Source organism: Tachyglossus aculeatus, chromosome 15 (assembly GCF_015852505.1).
Source record: "Tachyglossus aculeatus isolate mTacAcu1 chromosome 15, mTacAcu1.pri, whole genome shotgun sequence".
Taxonomy (NCBI): Eukaryota; Metazoa; Chordata; class Mammalia; order Monotremata; family Tachyglossidae; genus Tachyglossus; species Tachyglossus aculeatus.
Window position 1 is genome coordinate 6773392 of NC_052080.1, and position 13851 is coordinate 6787242.

The 13851-nt window shown below is 42.9% G+C and overlaps 1 protein-coding gene across 4 annotated transcripts in view; it reads right to left on the reverse strand.

Moving 5' to 3' along the window:
- CA5B (carbonic anhydrase 5B) overlaps window positions 1-5974 on the reverse strand; it is a 31628-nt gene extending 25654 nt beyond the window's left edge. For 2 of the 4 annotated variants that reach the window (XM_038757449.1, XM_038757447.1), the window contains exon 1: window positions 1658-1726. The gene's annotated coding sequence lies outside the window, so the exon portion shown is untranslated. Of the gene's footprint in view, window positions 1-1657; window positions 1727-5336; window positions 5356-5907 lie in introns of those variants that run through there. The other 2 variants (XM_038757448.1, XM_038757450.1) reach the window with 2 other exon arrangements.
- Between the last annotated feature and the right edge of the window lie 7877 nt (window positions 5975-13851).

A 13851-nucleotide genomic window follows, 5' to 3' on the forward strand; every position in this document is an offset into this window, starting at 1 on the left:
GTAAGATTGTTTTCAGCAAAGCTGAGAACGAGAAGTTCACCCTTTCTGCAAGTATTTTATTTCCAAGAGGGAGCCATAACCCACAGCAGACTGTGAGCTCACTGTGGGCAGGGAATGTATCTACCGACTCAGTTTTATTATACTGTCCCAGGCTCTTGCAGCAGGGCTCAGCGGAAAGAGCGCGGGCTTTGGAGTCAGAGGTCATAGGTTCTAATCCCGACTCCGCCAATTGTCAGCTGTGTGACTCTGGGCAAGTCACTTAACTTCTCTGTGCCTCAGTTACCTCATCTGGAAAATGGGGATAAAGACTGTGAGCCCCCCGTGGGACAAATTGATCACCTTGTAACCTCCCCAGCACCTAGAACAGTGCTTTGCACATAGTAAGTGCTTAATAAATGCCATTATTATTATTACTTACAGAGTACAGCCCGCTGCACTCAGTAAGCACTAAATAAATACGATTGATTGACTGACTGTAGTAATAGTATTTATTAAGTGCTTACTGTGTGCAGAGTACTGTATTAAGTGTCAGAAAGGGTGCCTAAGTGAGAGTTACGTACCCCGTCCCTAGAGAGTCTCATAATCTATGAATTATAGGTTAATGGGTGCGGGGGAAGGGGTACTGAAGAGAGTTACATAGGGAGCAGTGAAACAGACACAGAGCATATGGGACAAGGAAGAAGACACAATACAAAAATAAAAACACAAGTCAGTAGGGACCTGTGGCTAGAGGAGCAAAAAACGTCTTGCAATTTACAGTCCATAAGACAAGACTGTCTGGCCTTACGATCTTTATCTACCCTAGCACTTATTTTGGTGCTTGGCACAGAGTACTTAACAAAACCCACTATTATTATTACTTTTGGTTCTTTAAATTTTGTTGGCAAAACTTGATCTGATACCTACCCCAGTGCTTAGATGACTGTAAGCACTTTAAAAACACCATTATTAAAACCCCCACAATTTTAGTTTATAATTCCATTTTGTTTTTTGAAGGAGGTTAAAACACATGTAAGAGACAATTATGCAGTGGGAGAAGATTAATCTGGTACTAATATTTATAAAATGTCATTCACAAATATGGCCAAGCCTTGCCTTGATTTTCTTTATTAAATGCACCAGTAGAAATACCATCATTATTATTATTACTTCTAGATGGCAGATGTGTTGCATATAAAAACATAATGTCTATAAAACTTGTGATTGTGATTTCCAGAATATTTGTGCTTGCATTTGTACTAGTTAAAGGTGCTTGTTGGTTGAGGGTTGCGTAAATTTAAAAAGGATGTATTCTACAGTGTGAGTTGGCAGTTAATATTAAAAATAAAGGGGACATTTAAATATGAACATAGCCACAACAGTGACCAATGAAAGCTACTGTGGATAAAAGCAAATTCGAGTAACGCCTCAGCTTTGTGTTTTTTAAAATCATTATCTAATATAGCGCTATGAGTAATAACTGTTCTCAGTGAACCTTTAAGATAGCACCTTTGTTATTCAAAAGCACATTTCGTATTTCAAACTAGATTGAATTTTCAAAATGTAATTGCTTCTTCTTGGAAGCCTGGCTCAATACATTGACTACGAGGCAGACTGAGACTAGAAAAAAACAGCTGTGAGCAGATAACCCCAGCACTACCAACAGAGGAAATGCTACCTTGCTGCCTGTACAAAATTCCATTCTCCAAACATCTTTCTGGACAGCAGACATCCAATCATTCAGCCCCTGGGCAGATCCAGGAAGAAGCAGAGGGAAGAAGGCATTAGCTTATAAGCACTATAAAGGCAGGGATCACACATTTTATTTCTGATGTATGCTCCCCAATGCCCAGTGGCCCCTTTCTTTCAACTGCTTTTAATCTCCTGGGTTTTATCCACCCTCCCAATAGATCTATATCTTACTAGGAAGAATAGGTACTTATTTTCTAGCAGATCAGAATAAAATGAATGCTCAAGCTATGTTCCCTCTCCTTTATCCCTTCTAAAGAGGCATATTCAAAGTACACAAATAACAATACCCCGAAGCCTACATTTATTGCAATTCTTGCTCAAGGTACTTTACCAAGCCAGCCTGTTCATTTCCCTCACCTCCCCGTTATGAAAGCAAGCTTCGCTCTCTTATGTAATATTCTGAAGGGTTCACTTCGGGTCACCACACAGTATTGTAAAGTTTCTCTTATTCCAATTTGAGGAGAGCACGACGATATGAGTGACTGTCAGATCTTTTCATGGAATATAATTCTAATACAAATGCATTACACACTTCATATTTAGTCGTTAGGCTTACTTCACCATTCTGTGAGTCCGGCATGATCCTCCCTTTAAGCCCAGCACGCAGTAGAATGCTTTTCAGAGCCAAATGAAGGGTGATCCACACAGTGAGTACAATGAATCACTCTTCTAAGACAATAGTAATATTCTGTTTCTTGAATGCCCTAATTTGAAAGTACATCAAAGAGCTCAGCCAGTGAATTGGGAGTCAAACTGCAAAGTAATAGATGCAAGGAGGGTAAATCCTTCTGAAGTTCTCCTCAAAGCAGTAAATGAAAAAATGAAGGTACTTCTTAAGCGCTTATTATGTGCTAAGGACTGTTCTAAACGCTGGAGTAGGCACAAGTTAGTCAGGTTGGACACAGTCCCTATCCCACACTGGATTCACACTCTTAATCCCAATTTTTTACAGATAAGGTCTCTGAGACACAGAAAAGTTAAGTGACTTGCCCAAGGTTACACAGCCGACACGTGACATAGTAGGAATTAGAACCCATGTTCTCTTGACTCTCAGGCCCGTGCTCTCTCCACTAAGCCAAGCTGCTTTTCTATGAACAGCCCTGATAACCAAAAGAGGGCCATAACCTGAGATATAGAGCAGAATTTAAATTTACATTAATCATCATCATCATCACCATCAATCGTATTTATTGAGCGCTTACTGTGTGCAGAGTACTATACTAAGCACTTGGGAAGTACAAGTTGGCAACGTATAGAGACGGTCCCTACCCAACAGTGGGCTCACAGTCTGGAAGGGGGAGACACAGAACAAAACAAAACATACTAACAAAATAAAATAGACATTACCATCTATGACAGGGAGGTTGCCCTCAAATATTCCTCACTTGCCCCACTGGATACAGAGGAAAAGGGCAGTGATGGCAGTTGGCCAGAGGGCCCGGCATGCAACCCACAGCCTGGCTCAGTGGAAAGAGCACAGGCTTTGGAGTCAGAAGTCAGGGGTTCAAATCCCGGCTCCGCCAATTGTCAGCTGTGTGACTTTGGACAAGTCATCTAACCTCTCTGTGCCTCAGTTACCTCATCTGTAAAATGGGGATTAAGACTGTGAGCCCCATGTGGGACAACCTGATCGCCTTGTATCCCCCAGCGCTTAGAACAGTGCTTTGCACATAGTAAGCATCATCATTATTATTATTATTTACAGATGGAGCCACTGACATGATGGAAACTTGGTAGAAAGGAAATAAGTGGAAATGAGGAAAAAACTAGCCTCATTTCCCCTCCACTCCCAGATTACCTAACGCAACCTTCCTGGGGTTGGGAGCCACAGTCAGGTCTGTAAACCCCATATGGGACAGGGACTTTGCCTGATCTGCTTATCCAGTATCCACCCCAGTGCTTAGTACTTAGTACAGTGCTTGTCATATAAACACTGAAAGAATACCACAATTTATAATAATTATGGTATTTGTTAAGCACTTACTCTGTGCCAAGCACTGTTCTATGCGCTGGGGTAGATACAGGGCAATCAGGTTGTCCCGTGTGGGGCTCACACTTTTAATCCCCACTTCCAGATGAGGTAACTGAGACACACACAGAAAAGTGAAGTGACTTGCCCAAGGTCACAAAGCAGACAAGTGGCAGAGCTGGGACTATTACTTAGCATTAAGGTGAATACAATACAATCAGAGATTATTATTATTACTAATAATAATAATGGTATTCATTAAGCTCTTACTATGTACCAAGCATTGTTCCAAGCGCTGGAGTAGATACAAGGTAATCAGGCTGTCCCAAATGGGGTTCACAGTCTTAGTCCCCATTTTCCAGATGAGGTAATAATAATAATAATGGCATTTGTTAAATGCTTACTATATGCCAAGCACTGTTCTAAGCATTGGGGTAATAATAATAATTATGGCATTTGTTAAACACTTACTACATGTGAAGCACTGTTCTAAGCACTGGGGGGGATACAAGGTGATCAGGTTGTCCCCCGTGGGGCTCACAATCCCCATTTTCCAGATGAGGTCACTGAGGCCCAGAGAACTGAAGTGACTTGCCCAAACAATAATAATAATAATAATGGTATTTATTAAGTGCTTACTAGGTGCAAAGCACTGTTCTAGGCGCTGGGGCGGTTACAAGGTAATCAGGTTGTCCCCCGGGGGGCTCACAGTCTTCATCCCCATTTTACAGATCAGGGAACTGAGGCCCAGAGAAGTGAAGTGACTTGCCCAAAGTCACCCAATCAATCAATCAATCGTATTTATTGAGCGCTTACTATGTGCAGAGCACTGTACTAAGCGCTTGGGAAGTACAAATTGGCATCACATAGAGACAGTCCCTACCCAACAGTGGGCTCACAGTCTAAAAGGGGGAGACAGAGAACAGAACCAAACATACCAACAAAATAAAATAAGTAGGATAGAAATGTACAAGAAAAATAAATAAATAAATAAGTAAATAAATAGAGTAATAAATATGTACAACCATATATACATATATACAGGTGCTGTGGGGAAGGGAAGGAGGTAAGACGGGGGGATGGAGAGGGGGACGAGGGGGAGAGGAAAGAAGGGGCTCAGTCTGGGAAGGCCTCCTGGAGGAGGTGAGCTCTCAGCAGGGCCTTGAAGGGAGGAAGAGAGCTAGCTTGGCGGAGGGGCAGAGGGAGGGCATTCCAGGCCCGGGGGATGACGTGGGCCGGGGGTCGATGGCGGGACAGGCGAGAGCGAGGTACAGTGAGGAGATTAGTGGGACAAGCGGCGGAGCCTGGATTAGAACCCATGACCTCAAGGTATTCAGGTTGCCCCCGAGGGTCTCACAGTCTTAATCTTCATGTTCCAGAGGAGGAAACTGAGGCAGAGAGAAGTGAAGTGACTTGCCCAAGGTCACACAGCAGACGAGTGGCAAAGCCGGGAAGCGCCTGGTCCAGTGCTCTGCACAAAGTAAGCGCTCAATAAAAACGATTGACGGAATGAATGAACAACACAGTCCCTGTGTCCCAACCGGGGCTCCCAGTCTACGGGGAAGGCGCAGGAGGGACTTCATCCCTATTTTCATTCATTCATTCATTCATTCAATCGTATTTATTGAGCACTTACTGTGTGCAGAGCACTGTACTATGCGCTTGGGAAGTACAAGTCGACATCTAGGACGATCCCTACCCAACAACGGACTCAGTCTAGAATGGGGAGACAGACAACAAAACAAAGCATGTAGAAAGGTGTCGATACCATCAAAATAAATAGAATTATAGCTATATACACATCACTAATAGAATAGAGTAGTAACTGTGCAAGTAAAATGAATAGAGTAATAAATCTGTACAAATATATATACAAGTGCTGTGGGGAGGGGCAGGAGGTAGGGCGGGGGGGGGGGTGATGGGGAGGAGGAGAGGAAAAAGGGGGCTCAGTGTGGGAAGGCCTCCTGGAGGAGGTGAGTTGCCAGTAGGGCTTTGAAGGGAGGAAGGGAGCGAGTTTGGCGGCTGTGCGGAGGCCCGGTTATATTCCGGGGTTTGCCCAAGGTCCCGGGGATCCGAGGGCAAGGCCCCCGCCCAAGCCAAGGGCGGGGGCGCCGACAGCTGGCCCGCTCCCGGCCCGGCCTCGTTGCTAAGCAACGGCAGCCCCCGGTTCGGTTCGGCCCGGCCCGGCCCGGCCCGGCCCGGCTCACCTGGCCGTCTCCCGGGGCTCCCGAGGCTCCGGGGGCTCCCGGCTGAGCGGCCCGCTCCGCTCCCCACGTTGGGAGGCGGCCCTTCCTGCCCGGGCCCCGGCCCCGGCCCCGGCCCTCCGCGCCTCCCATTTGGGGAGACGCCCCCTCTCCGCCCCCTCTCCGCCCCCTCTCCGCCCCCTCTCCGCCCCCTCTCCGCCCCCTCTCCGCCCCTCTCGCCGTTAGGCCACACCAAAGGAAACCAGGACAGCCTCTACAATAAACAATCTCTCTCTTCCTCTCCCTCTCCCTCCTTCTCCCTTCTTCTCTCCCTCCCTCTCTCCTTCTCTCTCCCTCTCCCTCCCTTTCTCCCTCTCCTTTGCTCCCCCTTTTTTCTTTCCCTCCCTCTTTCTCCTCTTTCCCTCCCTCTCTCCTTCTCTCTCCCTCTCCCTCCCTTTCTCCTCTCCCCCTCCTCTCTCCCTCCCTCTCCTTCTCTCTCCCTTTTTCTTTCCCTCCCTCTTTCTCCTTCTCTCTCCCTCCCCCCTTTTTTCCTCCCTGTCTCCCTCTCCTCCTCTCTCCCTCTCCCCCTCCCTCCCTTTCTCCCTCTCCTTCTCTCCCCCTCCCTTTCTCTTTTTCTTTCCCTCCCTCCCTCTCCTTCTATCTCCCTTTTTCTTTCCCTCCCTCTTTCTCCTTCTCCCTCCCTCTCCCTTCCTCCCTCTCACTCTCTCTCGCCATTCTTCTCCCTCCCTCTTTCTCCCTCTTCTCTTCCCTCTCTTCTCACTCCCCCTTCCTCTCCCTCTCTCCCTCCCCATCTCTCTCCCCACCCCCCCAACTTCACCCATTTGCCATTGTACCACTGTACATATTTATTGCTCTATTTTATTAATGATGTGCATATACCTATAATTCTATTTAATCTATTCTAATGGTATTGACACCTGTTTACTTGTTTTGTTTTGTTGTCTGTCTCCCCTCTTCTAAACTGTGAGCCCGTTGTTGGGTAGGTAGGGACCATGTCTGTTGCCAAATTGTACTTTCCAAGCACTTAGTACAGTGCTCTTCACACAGTAAGCGCTCAATAAATACGATTGAATGAATGAATGAGTTGAATCTGTTTCCTCCCCAGCCCCAAAGGATGGGCGATGGGAAGGAAGCAAGGGTAAGGGAGGGTTACCATCATTAGCCATCAAATACCATCATTATTATTACCCCGGCATCCAAAGGGGCCGTCGTCTGTCCCCGGATCAGGCCTAGTGGGGCAAAGGGAGTCACTGGGGGATCTAACTTGACCCTTTCATCGGAGCAGTCATCCAGGCTGCTGGCTGGGTTCGGGTCTGTAGTGCCAACTGATGGGGTGAATTACAGCAAAAAGTATGTTTTTTGGTGAAATTTCAAGTGAACGCATAGTACTCGGATGATTCAGGCCAAAGCACATTCCTCCCCCCGAATCACTCAGATAATTTGCTAGAAAAGATTTAGTCCTTTTTTCTTCTTACTCTTCAAATAGTCTGAACCTCTAAAAACCCACTTTCCAACTCTAAAAGGAGAGCCTGGTTTTCACAATAGGAACACATCTCCCATTAAGCTTTTTAAAACCTTTTCTTCTAGTGCTACATACTCTATTCCAGTCATCCCACCACTTAGGTAATGAAGTAAATGACTACTGGTGCAACTTCTGCTAACAACCCCTCTTAACAATTAGAAAATGTTCAGTCTAAGGACAATTGAATATCACATCCATTGTAAATAAGGACAGGCATGCAACACGAGTAAATGCACCTAACTTCAAAAGCCTAAATACATACACTACACAGTTTACTCACCCGTACGGCCAGGTGAGGAAATAACAGCGGATTATCTGCAGTTTCGTTTTTCAGCAGGCCCAGACCCTTTAGTGGGGTTGGTGGGGTTCAACTGGGATTGCATTTAGTGAGAAGGAATGGCAATTCTCCCAGCAGTCATTGTTCCTTTATTTGGAGCTGGAAGTGAGAAAGGTGGTGATGGGGCACCCCAGAAGAATATGCTCCCCATTAACTGCTCCCCCCATTAGCAGCCTGAGCAGCTGTCAGTTCAAGGATTTCTCCAGCCCCAATTCCATGAAGGATGCAGAGCATGATGAGAAATCAGCTTTGGAACTTTGCTCCACTACATTTTCATTCTACTTTTAGAAAGATTTCTGTACCAGTGATGAAGATTCCACACTTACCCATGAAATCCTTTCGTTGATGTGTACAATACTGGATGAAGGGATCTGATTATCTGGATCGATTACTATCAGAGTCAGCAATTTTACTCGGTTGACACTGCCCTGTAAAGTTTTTCTTGCTCATTCTAGGACAAGTTTTCAGCTCAACTCTGTCAACTTTGATAAGGAAATAAAAAGTAGAAAAATACAAGAGGCAAAATGCATCCTGCACAATGACTTGAGCAAATCTTGGAATACCATTTTAAAAATCTCAGAGGACTTGGGGTATTCCTGCATTTATCCTGTGATAGTTACCCTGTTTTATTGTTCTTCAAGCAAGATGAAGTACATATATTTATCTACATGTGCACATGCATACTCATAGTCTCATGGGAATTCTTTCTTGCTTAAAATTTCTAGTTCTTTTCCACTAGTGTGAATGCTGGCAAAAACACTTTTGTGCACAGTTTGACATAGTTAATATTTAGTTTAAAATAGTAGTGATTAACCATCTCTGAAGAAAATGTTACCTTGGGAAAAATAAAAGTCAATGTCCATAAGGTGTTAGGCTATTAATTAACTTACATTTGATGATTGTCCTTGAATATACTAGTTTCATAGGACTTGCCCCTTCTCAAAAGAGGATGTAAGAGAAGGGAGGAGAGACAAAGGTATTTAAATACTGACTTTCTTTTTCATCACAGATGATCAGTGTTGTTTTTTTCTCTTATTGGAGAAAGCAATATAACGTACTTAATTTTAAACAGTTTAGCCCTCCCAACCTTCTTAAGAGTCGAAAAAGGCTCATTTCTTTGTTTGCAATTTAAATCAACAAAATGTATAGTTTCATTCCAGAGTCTACCAGCTCTATTATAGCATACTCTCCCAAGCACTTAGTATAGTGCTCTGCATACAGTAAGTGCTCAATAAATATGATTGAGGACATCTGAACAGACACAGAAGGAGGGATCACTTAATAGCAAAAATTAGCAAAAAGAAGCAAAACGATTTCACTGATTATAATAAATGGCAGAAGCAAACACTTATAGCTAAATTTTGTGGTGACCAGGATTTTCAATAAGGGTTCAAATGGTCAGTTCTGCTACGGCACATGTTTTCATTACATGATATGGATAACAGTAAGTGCTCAGTAAGTAGTGATGATGATGATGATGATGAGAAAAGAATTAAGGTACGTTCTTCCCTGTACATGAGTCTGTCCTGGATATACCACAGTCTGCAAGTTGGAACAACTTTCCCATGGAAAAGGAAGAAACAGTTGTGTGCATACATGTGGCATGTCAAGGAGACTGTAAGCTTGTTGTGGGCAGGGAATGTGTCTGGTATATTGTACTCTCCCAAGCACTTAGTAAACTGCTCTGCACACAGTAAGTGCTCAACAAGTATGATTGACTGTTGCTACTAAGCTTCCTGGCTTCTACTTCAGCTCTCCTTTACTGAACAGTACAGTATTTGTGTTTATGTTTTTGCACCTTTACAGGCTTGAGTACGGTAAAATAACCATGACTAGTAAGGGTGCAAAGCATTCTGCTAGTGATGGACACCGCAATAATCTAGGACTATACATGGAAAGATTTCATTCACAGAGGTGTATCAGAACAATAAATTAGGAATCGGTATTAAAAAATGGATGAGAGTAACTCACATTGAATCAGTGGTTACGATATGGTGATTTTTTCATAGCATATAGTTCTTCAAGAACACAATTACCATGTTCTAGGAAAACTGGGCATATCTGGTAACATAGGCCAGTTATTTAGGAGGGGGTAAAGTGAGCAGAGGAACAGGGTATAGAATTTTCCTTGGTAATCACATGATAGGTCTAAATAAGGCTACTGAACTTACAAATCTTAGTACATTGCCAATTTTCCTCCAAGTCTAAAGAAAAGTTAAACGTGTTAAAAATCCCAACCACGACAAGCAACCTGTCCTAGTGGAAAGAGCACAGGGCCTGGGAATCAGTTTCCACTCAGTTTTGATACCAGGATCCTTCCATCATGGATTTTAGCGCCTTTGAACCAAGCCTCCTCCGAGCTATCTATGCATGCCTAGAACAGCAAGTAACTTTTGCATGGAGATAAATGATCTAACCGTGGATCAGAAGTACCTGAAAAGGTACAGTACAGTCATATCCAAGCATGCAGCTATCAGTGCCTTCGGGCATGGAATACCCCCGGGTGATGTATCTGAGTCCTTTTATAACTATTGTAACTATGTTTTTCCTCCTACACCATCTATATGCAGACGATTTATGGCACCTTGTCCCCCACTTTAGACTCCTAGGTCCTTGAAGGCAGGGAATATGCCTTTTATTTCTATTGTACTCCCCCGAGTGCTTAGAACAGTACTTCGCGGATGATTAGTAAATACATTTAAGTCAATAAATGACAGAATAAATGAAACTTTAAAGATTTATATTTCAAATTGATCTATTAAATTTCATTCATTCATTCATTTAACCGTATTTATTGAGCGCTTACTGTATGCAGAACACTGTACTAAGCGCTTGGAAAGCACAATACAGCAATAAAGACAGACAATCCCTGCCCACAACTACCTCACAGTTTAGAGGAGGGGAGACAGACATCAATACAATTAAACAGGCATCAATATAAACAAACACAATTATAGATATATACATATATACATAAGTGTGGTGGGGCGGAGAGAGGGCGGAAGAGCAAAGGGAGCGAGTCAGAGTGGGGAAGGGAGTGGGAGCTGAGGAAAAGTGGGGCTTCGTCTGGGAAGACCTCTTGGAGGAGGTGTGACTTCCTAAGGGCTCTGATGATAAATTTATATCCTCTAACCTAAAACCCCAACTCCCACATCTATGATCTGAATTATTTTCCCAGAGAGAACTTGGAAAAGTCTTACAAAAAGCTGAATTTTATTTAGACAGCCATTCTTCATTGGACCAAAGCTGTAACTCTAATATAGGACAGCATCCACCCATAGGTGCCTTAAACATGCAAAGTGCTTGCATAAAGCCAAATGTGGCGGAAAGTGTCGGGGTGAGGATTGGGGGTTGCTAATAAGGGGAAATACAAAAATTCTATGAATTGTCCAAAGATCTCAGTATGTCCTGAAAATATTCACACAGTGAAATCTCAAATAGCAAACCTAATTTCCCATTGATTTCCATTCAGCAGGGCCTAGTATTAGAACCCACTACTTCAAAATCGGCACTAGGCTATCCTGCACTCTTAGCTACTCTGCCAACCATCAGCCAAAGCTTCCATTGTGATTTTGTGGATTCTCACCAGTCAAAAAATCTAGGGTTTAGGGTTTATAATCCTGCCTCTAGGCTTTCAATTTCTCTGTGTATTTAGCATGCTATTCTCAGCAGTTGTGAGACCATGTGGTCAACGATGACATTAAAATTTGACAATTCCAGACATGTGAGTTCTCACCCCACCACCAACTTCTAGTGCTCTGCCCGAGGGAGATATCCCTAAGCCGCAGTCAGGAGAAGATAATCTGTGAGGAAGTGGAGGAGTTCTCAAGAAATGGGAGAGTTGGCAAAATCCTATAAATGTGAATTAATGTATCCTCTATCTCGTTCATTTACTAAATTAAAGCTCATACGATAGCTAAATTATGTTTAGTACATTGCCTTGTGAAAAAGGATACTTCATGTGAAAAGGTCAGATGGATCAAGTGTTCCCAGATAAAATCATTTCTCCGGATGTCATCAAATATATCAAATTATATGCTTTTGCCTTTCTAGAACACTTTCATTGATCTGAACTTTAGGTTTCCCAAGATAATTTTAATGGGAAAAGGAGTTCCAGTTAATTATTCTCATCTTGGCTCAAAGCCTATGTTTGGCTTCCACTTCAACAACTGGGATTAGGTAGAAAATACCCCGGTTGACCTCTTAAGTTTTTCCAGTCCCTACTGCTGTGTAACTGCCCTTGTGACTTTGTTATACATTTCTTTCTCATGTGTGTTTACTTCTGAGAAAGGAGCTCTTTCTGGTTCATGAGCAGAAATCATTCTAAAATGGAGAGGAAAAGGTCAGTGTTTTTCTACAAAGCCTCTCACCGTGAATTTTTTTTTTTTTTGGTGATAGTAAATGTTTGTATTTATCTAGCTCTCATTTATAAAATTTAGAACATGAATCTTAGAAACTATGAAAAAGTAAAAGCTATGATTAGAGAATAGAAACTTTCTAATTACAAATAATCTTTCTTCTGGGGAACACAGACTATTTATTTCCCCCTCAAAATCTCCTAACAATAACTGAGGTTCTCTATTTTACAGATGGGAAAGTGGAAGGTTAGGTAGCTTACATAACGTCATGCGGTACGTCAATATCAGAGCTAGGTCTAGAAGTTCTGTTTCTCATCCAGAGCAGAAGGCCAAGTTCCTGCTACAAAACATTTATAGAAAGTGGGCATCTGTTGCCTAACCTCTAATCTCTAAGAATTAATTAGCAAGTAAATAAGGTCTTACTTTGAATATGATCTGATATGAATTTTGCAATTTTTATATGCCATTATATATTTTGATGTTGGTAGTAACATTCAATAGACTGAAGAGAGTCCTTGGTTAAAATTTGTTTGCTTCCAGCATTTTGCAACATTTCTACTTTCTTAAGGCGTTACCGTCGCTATATGAAACTCATTTTATAGGATCTGTTCAGTGCTTACTACGTGCCAGGCACTGTATTAAGGGCTGAGGTAGGTACAAGTTCATCAGGTTGGACGCAGTCCATGTTTCGCCTGGGACTCACAGTCTTAATCTCTATTTTACAGGTGAGGAACTGAGGCACAGAGCAGTTAAGTGACTTGCCCAAGGCCACGCAGCAAATCAGGATTAGAACCCAGGTCCTTCTGAGTCCCAGGCCTGTGTTCTATCCAGCAGGCCATACAGCTTCTCTCATCTTTACAAATTGTTGCCAATTTGTACTTCCCAAGTGCTTAGTACAGTGCTGTGCACACAGTAAGAACTCAATAAATACGATTGATGATGATGATGATGATCTTTTCCTACTTCACACTACTTTTCCCTTTACCTTCACATAGCTAAGCGAAAATCTTTCCCTCACAATCTTTTTGGCACAGCAAGTGGTAAGATTATTGAATTCATTACTACAGCCAATGTGCAGGCAGAAAATATCATTAGCTTCAAAAATGGATTAGATAAATTAATGGATGGGAGGTCTGCAATGAGATGTAAAAGCGAAAGTAAGAAATATTAGTAAATAAATGAGAAAAGCTGGGGGTGTTAGAGGACATCAATAGTTTCATCAATGATATGTCCTTGATGAGCTATTAGAGGTGAGTGTTAGCTAACACATCCATAACCACGAAGATGGATGTCAAGGAGGGGAACAATGCATTCTTTCTAAGTATCCTTTGTTGCTTATATCAGAAACCGAATACTAGTCCAGATGGACTATTGATCTGGCCCAGAAAGGCATGATGATGATGATGCTACTTGCTGAGCACTTACTATGGGTCAAGCACTGTTCTAAGGGAAGGGGTAGATACAAGATAATCAGGTTGGACACTGTCCCTGTCCCACATGGGCTTCACAATCTTAATCCCCATTTTACAGGTGAGGCTACTGAGGCACAGAGAAGTGAAGTGAGTTGACCAAGGTCACTCTTATGCTCCTTGATTCTTATCAGATAGTTGCCCCTGGGGGTTGGGGAAGAGAGTGCTTAGCATAGTGCTCTGCACACAATAAGCGCTCAATAAATATGATTAAATGAATGAAGGAATGAGTGAAGGATGAGATGGAAACAGTAAACCAGA